Source organism: Jaculus jaculus, chromosome 6 (genome assembly GCF_020740685.1).
Source record: "Jaculus jaculus isolate mJacJac1 chromosome 6, mJacJac1.mat.Y.cur, whole genome shotgun sequence".
NCBI classification, from domain to species: Eukaryota; Metazoa; Chordata; class Mammalia; order Rodentia; family Dipodidae; genus Jaculus; species Jaculus jaculus.
In genome coordinates this window covers 134987601-134998145 of record NC_059107.1, presented here as the reverse complement: position 1 = coordinate 134998145, position 10545 = coordinate 134987601, and the positions used below count along the sequence as shown (strand labels likewise).

At 38.8% G+C, this 10545-nt stretch overlaps 1 pseudogene; it reads right to left on the bottom strand.

The window, feature by feature from the left end:
- Positions 1-9281: 9281 nt before the first annotated feature.
- On the bottom strand, positions 9282-10102 carry LOC101608837 (annotated as a pseudogene).
- Between the last annotated feature and the right edge of the window lie 443 nt (positions 10103-10545).

The window sequence follows — 10545 nt, the reverse complement described above, 5'->3', positions numbered from 1 at the left end:
ACATTCTCAGATATTCTTTCATTTGTAATGACCTACTCCAGATGAGAGACTAGAGCATAGAGGCTCCCGTGTCTTCTACCAGCTTTTGTAACCTGACAGTGAGTGTCCAGATAGGAGTTCTTGCTAAGAGATGGTGGCAGGACATCACTGCAGAAAGTACAGCTCCACACCACAGAAGACTGCCAGAAACAGAGCATGGGACCCAGAGAGTAGGGAAGAAAAAGTAAAATCAAGAGCAGGCAGAAAGAGGGCTGGACAAGAGACAGAGACTGAACCTTTAAAAAACAATAAATGGATGAGACAGGAAACTTTTTACAACACTGAAAAGAGGGGGAAAAAAAAAACAAGAGTAACAATAATTATTTCTGTTTAACACATTTACCATTTGTCTCCTAAATATTGACCAGCATGAAGTATAGCCATTACCTAAACTATGGTCAAAGGTTGATAGTTTTATAATCAGGTGCATTTTCTGCCTCTGTAGAGATGACTCCTGTAATTATTGTACCTAATCCAGTGATATCTAACATTGATTTTCTGATGTTAAGCCAGCCTTGCCTATACAATGAAAATATTTTAATCCTGAGTATATTTTTTATATGTTGGTAGATTTTATTTCTTTTTTTGTTTATTGATTTATTTATTTGAGAGTGACAGACAGAGAGAGAAAGAGGAAGAGAGAGAGAGAGAAAGAGAGGGAGAGAGATTGAGAAAGAGAGAGAGAGAAAGAATGGGCACTCCAGGGTCTCCAGCCACTGCAAACAAACTCTAGACGCGTGCACCCCCTTGTGCATCTGGCTAACCTGGGTACTGGGAATTGAGCCTCGAACCAGGGTCCTTAGGCTTCACAGGTAAGCATTTAACCACTAAGCCATCTCTCCAGCCCTGTTGTTAGATTTTATTTGTATTTTTTTGAGAATTTTTACATTCTTATTCACGGGAGGGATCTGTTTCTTACTTTTCTCTTAATATTACATGGTCTTATTTTGGCTTTGGGGTAATATTAGCCTTATAGAAAGAGTTGGTTTTTTTGTTTTCTTTTTTTTTTTTTTACTTTTCTATTTTATGGAAGACATTTTGAAGAATTAATATTAATTCTTCAAACATTTGTTTGAATACATTTGTTTTGAAAGCATGTCTGTTCTTGGGATTTTATCTATAAGAATTGTTTTTTAAATTAGAAACTCAATCTCTTGTTATAGGTCTGTGGAGTTTTTATCTGTCTTCCTGAGTCAGTTTTTGTAGTTTGGGTATTTCTAAGAATTTGTCAGTTTCATCCAATCAAATCTACTTAGATTCCCATTTACTTCTGTAAAGTTGGCAGTGATATTCACTCATTCCTTCTTTGAGTAATTTAAGTTATATACATATATATTTTTTTTCTTGTTTGGTTAGAGACCTATGAATTTTGTATCTTTTCAAACAGTCAAGTTTTTGTTCTACTGTTTCTCTATTGTTTTTATAGTCTCTGTTGCATTAACTTCTGCTGTCCTCTGGCTTTCCCTTCTTTCACTTGATTTGAGTTCAGTGTTTTCATGCTTTCTGGAATCCTGAAGTGGAAAATGCGTTTGCTGTGTGTAAGCTCTGCTTGAGCACCTGCCAGTCTCCCCCCCGGCTGCTGCTCTCCACGCAGCTCCATCTCGCGGTGCTGTGTGCTCCTCTCAGCCACTGTGAAGAACCTTCTCCTTTGTCCCATTTGTCTTGGGAAGTCGATTTGGCTTGTTGTTATTTAGGAGAATGCTTGAAATTTTTACATATTTGTGAATTTCTCAAGTATTTTTCTCTTGTGGACTTCTAATTTAATATTTTTGTGGTCAGAGAATATATTTTGCATAATGTAGAACTTTGAAATTTTTTGAGACTTGTTTTGTGTTCTATGGCATTATCCATTCTAGATAATGTCCTGTGTCTTCTAGAGAAAGGTCTATATGTATTCTGTGGTGTGGATAGATAATTCTGTAGATGTTTTTGTTGTTATGTGGAGATGTTTTAAGTATTTTTCAATGATTTTCTTACTGTTCTTCAGGGTATTTGTTCTATTGTTTATTGAAACTAGGGCACTTAAATATATTAATTTCATGATATTTTACATATTGAATTATCCATTTATTCCTACATTAGAGTCAGTTTTGCTTCATGCATGTTTGTAAAATGTTATTGCATGCAAAAATCAAATTATATTCTCTATAGTTGACTAATTATTGCAAAATATTCATCATTAGTTTAATATTCTTCATCTTAAAATGTGCTTTTTTTAAAAAAAATATTTGTTTGAGAGAGCAAGAGAGGGAAAGAGACAGACACATACAGGGGGAAGAGAAAGAAAGAGAGAGAATGGAATGGGCTTGCCAGGGCCTCCAGCCATTGTAAACAAACTCCAGATGCATGCACCACCTTGTGCATCAGCTCACAGGGGTTCTGGGAAATAAGACTGAGATCCTTTGGCTTTGCAGGCAAGTGCCTTAACTGCTAAGCTATTTCTCCAGCCCCCAAGTGTGCTTTTTAATGACATTAATATAGCTCTCCAGCTATTATTTGGTTATCGCTTTCATGGTACTTTCTTTTAAAATCATTTTAGTTTTTCATTTATTTATGTCTCCTAAGGCAAAAGCATTCTCTTTAGACTAGCACATGGTTATATTTATTTTCCTTTATCCATTTTTCTAGTCTCTGTCTTTTGTTTGGAATATTTAATCCATTTACATACTGATATGATAGGTTTTATGTACTCCATTTCATTATTTGTATTGTTTTTACATACTTCCTTTCTTCTTTTCTTTTCCTTTCCTTTCCTTTCCTTTTTTTCACCTCTTTCCTTCCCTTCCCCCTTCATCCCTCCTTGCCTTCCTGCCTTCCTTCCTTTCTTCCTTCTTTACTTTTTTCCTTCCATTTTCCTTCTTGTTTGTGTGTGTGTGTGTGTGTGTGTGTGTGTGTGTGTGTGTGTGTGCATGAGTGCGCGCACTAAGGATTTATCCCAGGGCTCTGTGGAAGCCTGGCAGGAGCTATAACAGTAAGGTAAACCCCATAAGGATTTTCTCTAGCATTTATTACACAGGAGGACTACTATGAATAATCCTTGTAGTTTTAGTTTATCTGGAAATGATTTAAGTTGTCATTTTTGAAGGAAGTGTAGCTAGATGCCGAATTTTTGGTTGGCAGTATTTTCCCTAGACTTTGATTGTATTTATCTATATACTGGAGTGTATTGCACTTAAGCTCGTTGAGGTGCTCATTGATCTTGGAACAGTTTTATCATCATGTAGTCCTTAAGGTGCACTTTTTTTCTAGGAGATGTAATCTCATATAGCCCAGGATGCTGGCCTTGAACCCGCCATGCAGCTGAGATTTACCTTGAATTTCTGTTTCTACTGTCGCCACTTCCCAAATCCTGGAATTGCAGGCATGCAACACCACACCCATTTTATGCAGTGCTGAGAATTAAACCCAGGGCTTTATGCATGCTAGACAAGCAGTCTACCCCTGAGCTGTATTCTTAGACTCAGTTCCCATTCTTTTGTCTAGTAATCAGACTACTGCTGGGTTAAATCCTGATTTTACAAACTGTTGATTAGGAGAAAGGAGTCCATTTTCTATGGCTTTCAAGTTTGTTCAGATTTAACTAGATACTTAACAGTAAATGTACTTAGTGGCCATTTTTTTTTTTTTTAATACTTTGCTTGCATATTGCCCAGAAATCTTTATTTATTTATTTGTTGTTGTTGTTGTTGTTTTAATTTTCCAGTTTGGTAGGCCCGCTCCACAGAAGGGGAATACATACCTGATACTGAAAACCTACAACAGGGGTAGTCATGAGCCCTAGGGGTGTAATGTCTGCTGGTGTCTGCCTAAATGCATATACTATGATATACTATGCTCACCAAACTGGCCCAGTAAGCATTTCTTTTAATGTTCATACCCATATATTAATATTACTCTCACTTTTGGTTAGAGAAGCTTCTCTTTTCAGATGGCAGTGACCTTGGGATGACTCAGAAGGCACCATGGTGCTGAGAAGAAGTGACAAAGAGTATTCAAAACTGAAACATTCTATCACACATTTCAAGGCTCAAGGTCCATTATGGAAGAGGCAGAAAGAATGTAAGAGCCAAAAGAAGGGTAGGATTCCTTACAATGTGCTCCTCCAGACACAAAATGACGTGAATATCCATGACCTCACAGTGCTTGACATTACATACACAAGACCATCATAATAGGAGGAAAAGATGATGACATCAAAAATGAAACAAAAATCTGTTTGAAAAAATTCCTCAAATGTTTCTCAGATTGAGACATAGCTTCCACATCCTGTGCATATAGGATTTTAATGCCAACTAGAGGTGAGTGACTGGTAGTATGACCTTTCACCTTTATCATGGTAGAATGATGTTTTGCCTTTTATAAAATTTTATAAAATTTTTGTTTATTTATTTATTTGAGAGTGACAGACACAGAGAGAAAGGGAGAGAGAGAATAGGTGTACCAGGGCCTGGAGCCACTGCAATGAACTCCAGATACATGCACCACCTTGTGCACCTGGCTTTCGTGGGTACTGGGGAATTGAGCCTCAAACCAGGGTCCTTAGGCTTCACAGGCAAGAGCTTGACTGCTAAATCATCTCTTCAGCCCTGCTTTGCCTTTTTGTAGTTGCCTGGAATTATCTTTAAATTAAAATTCAGCCTAATCATATTTTTTTTTGTGTTAAGCCAGGTTATCCTCACAACAAATAGCAACTATTTACATGCATTTACAAGTCAGCTTGACAAGGTAAAGAATGAGGGCTCCTTCAAAGGCCCGAGCCAAGAATTGAACTCTGCAATTCTTCTTGCTACTTTTTTCTCCCTACTTGCTTCTCTTTCTTGCATATCTCTAAACATTAAAGCACATCTGCATTTTAGGATTCACAGCTAGCTATTTTCTTGAGTTGAACTATACAAGAGAATAACCCCAGTTCTAAAAACCCTACAATAACTTAGAAAAATAGAGATATAGGGTTGGGGAGATAGCTTAGTGATTAAGGTACTGATCAGTTAATCAGCCTCCAGGATCTTCAAAGCAGATGCATTTTCTTCAGAGAACTTTGGTTCATACTTTCCATCCTCAGCTGGTGGACAAAGCAATAAAAGGCTCGAGAGGATTGCTAGTTTCAATCTCTCTAGGGATGTGCAGAATAGTAGTGTGTGTGGGTGGTAGATGTATGCAGTTATTCACCGCAAGTGCAATGTCTGCATTCGTTAGAATGTTGTTTCTCTGCCTGACCATCACCTGGTATAAAGTGCAAATGGAAGAAAGTTGATTAGTTCTCTTTATATTCCAAACAGGAAACACTTGATAAATGCTTGAATTAAGTGAATAAAGTTGGAAAGAGGAAAATAAGGATACTGAAAAGTCAGACAGAAACTGGAAATTAATTCTGTTGGCTTTATAATGAGTAAGGGTTTCTTAGGAGGGAAAAATAGTGCTGTAGATAGAACTTTAAATGAAGCTACTCCGCCCCTCTGTTGTCTCTTTCTTTCCTAATCTTGAAGAACAAGATCTGCATTATTCCCAGAGTTCTTTGCCATGACCTTTCATTTCTACTTTCCTTTTAGCTTCACCTTGGAGAAATTTTGCCCTTAGATCAACTTAACCATTTGTGTTTCTGCTTATACTCTTGAAACAGTCACCTTTGCTAGTTGAAATTCAAACAGGCTTCCTGAGAGTCACTGTGAGTCCATTACTGGCACTTCTGCTAGTGCATCTGGACAGGTTTGCAGGTTGGCTGTCTTCAGGCTTTGGTTCATCACCTATGACCCCTTCTGAGGTCCAGGCTGAAGGGTAGCAGCTGTCTGAGGTACATTCTTATGTGGTCAGAAAATCCCACAGATACATGCAGGAAATTAAAATATAGAATACTTTTAAGGCCAAGGATAAAAACTGGCTTACTGTTCTCTCAGCTCATGTATCATTGTTCAAAGCAAACCAACATACTCAGCAAGATTCTGAAGCTAAGAGGTACACCTCACAAACTTAGAAACTGAACAGTGACATAATGTATCCCAATATTTTACTATCCACTCTGACACCTCTTATCTTTTCTGTGTGTTTCCAGTTAGTGTTTTTTTTTTTTTATAATTGTACCAGAAAGCCATTTATAATCTTCAATATATGAATCTTTTTATTAACACACCTTATTCTGGGAAAATAAGGTAAAATTCAATTTCAAAGGAAACTCAGAGATCTTTCATCAGGGACCACATAAATTTTGAGCATATCTTTTACAACATTCCATTTTTTTTTGTATGCATCTTTTCCATACTCATTAAGATTAGATTCATTGGACACTTTAGTACTGATCTTTCTAATTCTTCTCTGGATCCTATACTCTCTGATCTTTCTTGGGCTTTACACCATTTGTTATAACTTGCTATTTTATAACTTTTTTGTTTGCTTTTTAAAAAAAGTATATTTATTTAAGAAAGAGAAAGTCAGAGAGAGAGAATGGGTGCCTAGTTAGGGTCTCCAACCACTGCAAATGAACTCCAGATTCATGTGCCACCTTGCGCATCTGGCTAATGTGGGTCCTGGAGAATTGAACAGGATCCTTTGGCTTTGCAGGCAAACACCTTAACCACTAAGCTATTTTTCCTGCCCCCTATTTTATAATTTAAAGTATCTTTTTTCTCAGTAGAATGACCACAAGGCAGTATAACCACATGTCTTCCATTACTCTTTCTATCTTCCCACCTTCTTTAAGATTTCTCTCTCCCCTGTGATGATCTCCTTTCTAGTTTTGGGACTTGTACACACATATCAAAAGACACAAACACACATAATTTTAGATCTATGTTCTGCATATGAGAGGAAACATGGCATTTGTCCTTTCCAAGGTTACTTATTTTCCTAACATAATGATTTCCAGTTATATCCATTTTCCTGCAAATGTCATGATCCCACTTTTCTTTATGGCTGCATAAAATTCCATTGTGTGTATGTACCATGTTTTCTTTATCTACTCATCTATACTGACATTTAGGCTTGTTCCAGTTTTTCACTATTGTAACTTCTACAGCAATAGACGTGGATATGCAAACATCCTGAGGAATATTCCCCTAGACCTTTTTATGTTGTTGTTTTTTGTATATACCCAAGAGAGGTAGAGCTGGGGCAAATGGTAATTGTATGTTCAGTGTTTTGAGGACCTGCACACCAGCTTCCATAGAGGTTGTATTAGGTTATATTCCCACTATCATTTGACAAGTGTTCTTCTTTACTCATCAGCATTCATTGTCATTTGTATTCTTGATGATAGCCATTATGACTGGGGTGAAATAGAATATCAAAGCAGTATTAACTTGAATTTTCCTGATGGCTAAGGATGTTAAATGCTTTTTCAAGTATTTATTGGCTGTGTTTCTTCTTTTGCATACTGTCTATTTAGCTCATTAGTCCATTTACTGACGATTGAATGGTTTTTGGTGTTTAACTTTTACAGTTATTAATTTTTTATAAAGTCATGGATTTTAGTCCCGTTGGCTAAGATTTTTCCTTATTCTGTAGGTGATGTCTTCACTGTGATTGTTTCCTTTGCAGTTACCAATAGATCTTAAGACTGGGAAGTCTCACCTTGCTAAAGTCAAATCAGTCATCCAAGGTGTTGAATTACTTTTGTGTAGCCGAGGAACAGACCAGACCAAGATTAGGGGGTTAAGATGACATACATTTATTTTTTTCAGCACTTCTTTGGGTCAGGAGTTGGGGTGTGACATAGCCAAGTCCTCTGCCTAGAGCCCAGCAAGTTATGAGTTAGGACTGCAAGCTCATTTGAGGCTGAGGATCATCTTCTTAGCTCACTGGCTATTGGCAGAGCCCAGCTCCTTGCAGTTGTAAGACTGGCGTGCCTGTTTTTACTTCTGGTGAGAATCTATTACTATTCTCAGCTACTAAAAATTATCCTCATGTTTTTGCTCTAGGAAAGTTGCCAGAAGCAGTTCCTCTTGACAGGCAGTCCACAATGTGGTTTTTCTTCATGGACTATGGGAAAATTTAGCTTGTTTTGAATCTTTCTTGGAGAATTCTTGGACTCTTCTTTGAATGCCTCAGCTTCTTAGATCAGACCCTTCCAGGCACATCTCTCTTTTGATGAATTTAAAGGCAGATAATATAGCTACATCTTCAAAATTCCTTTATCTTTGGAATGTGATCTAAAATAATCACAAAAGTGAATCTCATCATCTTCACAAGTTCTGCCTTTCCTCAGAAAGGATGATAGAGATGGTGTATAGAGCCAGGGGAACTGTCCAGGTCAAGTTACAACTGTTCAGCAACACAGTAGGACCTTTGAGTTACCTTGTAAATGCTGTTCAAAAGTTTTACAGATAACATAATTGTTTTCATAGTAGGAGTTTATTTTTAATTTTGGTGAGAATTAAAATGATTATAGAAATAAACTAATTATAAGCTTGAGTTTGTTTTTATATTTTGTGCTTAATAATTTGTAACTTTACTCTTTTCTATTTTTTTTTTTTTTATTAAGGAGAAACTTTGTACGGACACATCATATGATGGTATTATCATTGCCCTCCTCCCTGCCCCCACTCCACTGAGATCCCTCCTCAGTGGGATTGCTCGTTTTCACCATAGGTTTGTGGGGTATGAGTTGTCAGAGCAGCAGACAGCATTGTGGGGGTGGGGGATCAACGCATCTGGATATTCCCTCCCACTTTGTGGCTCTTCCAATCTTTCTGCCCCCTCTTCTGCAATATTTCCTGAGCCATGGTGGGTGTGTTTTAAGCCTACTTTAGTGTTGAGCTCTTACCAGCTTTTGGATTTTGACTTTTGCATGTGTTGGGTATCCTCAGCGTCTGTCTCCATCCCCCTGGCACTGTTTGTCAGGCTTGCCATGGAAGCAGCACTCTTGTTCAGCTCTCCCATCCCTCTGTGGTTTCACCTGGGCCCTGGCTGATGTGGGAGGAATGGTTTATCTTCTGGGTTCTCACTGCTTTCTGAAAAAGTCAACCAGTTCCCCCAGCCTGTAACTTTCCTCTTCAAAATCTAGAAATTTGTTTACTTATCCTCTTAGTAAATTCTTTAACCTCTCTTTGTTGGATTTCTTTTCTTGAATTACATCTGTATTTTTTTGGCTTATTTCCTTGTTTCAATGTTGAATATTCTCAAATAGCATTCTGAAAGTAAGTTCAAGGAAGTTAAATGTTTTGAACAAGCATGTATCTGAAATACTTATTCCCTGTCCTTTCTGTTTTTCTGAAAGCTAGTTTATATTTGTAAAACTTTGCCATAAACTTCTAACACATGCCAATGGTCATGTGCCATGCTTGCTCCAGGTTGTCTGTGTAGCCAGCAAATACTGTCTGACCATCTGCAGACCAGGTCAGAGAGGTGCACTGGGGTGGCTGGGCCTCACTGCTAGTGCTGATAACTTCTTGGTTCAGTTCACTCACAGTGATCTTGCCCTCCAACTCCCATACCTTGGTGCTGGGGCCAGTGGAGGCACATGGCCAATATGGCTTGGGGCTGAAGCACAGGGCACTGAAGATGTCCCCACCATCTAGTGAATAAAGGTGCTTGCCTTCACTGAGCTCCCACAGAATAGCACAGCCAACCTTGCCCACAGAAGCACAGAGAGATCCACCTGTGGAGGCAGGCACAGTGTTCAGATAGTCTGTGACCAATGTGGTTGGTCTTTAGCTGGCAGTGAGCCAAATTCCAAACCTTGACCAGCTTGTCCCAGCCACAGGAAACAATGATTGAGTTGCTTCTACTGGAGGAGAAAGGGATGCAGGATACCCATTCTGTACTTACAGGTATCTGGAGTATTCCAGAACTTTATGGTTTTTGTCTCAGGACCCAGAAGAGAAGGACACACTGAAGACATCCTTGGTATGGCCTACAGATCATCTGGTGGTGGTGTCCCTTGTGAGATCCCAAAAGCACAAAGTTCCATCCCAAGAGCCCAAGAGGGCAAACTGGCCACCTGAGGAGATAACCACTCACTGACCAAGTAGGGGTGAGCCCGAAAATCACACTGTGGTATGCCATGGTTAGTCTCAGGCCCGGTCAGCTTCCCCATGATAATGGTCTGCCTTGAGAACTGCCAGGTGGTCATGATTTAGGTTGCCCAGCCATTGTAGCTCCTCAGGATCCCACAAAGGTCATCTATGCAGTCATGGCTGTGGATGATGCAGCTGCTGCCTCCGCAACGAGGATGGCATGAAGAGCTCAGAGCTGAGCAGTCTAGGTGCTCCAGCAGCTGGCCTTATACTTTATATGCAGAGAAAAATGCCTGTTTCCTATTCTTATACTTCACATAGTTTCGCATGATACAAAATTCCAAGCTGAGTATAACTTTTCTTGGAATTTTGAAGACATTGTTCTAGTCTTTCCTAAGTTTCAAGCCAATGCTATTATTAACAACTAGAGGTGAAACTGGCAAGTATGAACCAAGAACGCATATCTGGAGCAGAAAGTAAAGAAGTGTGAGGAAGGTGAAATAAGGTGGCACCCTAGCAAGCCTGGTGCACCTCACTTTCTCATCAGAAGAGCCAGGAG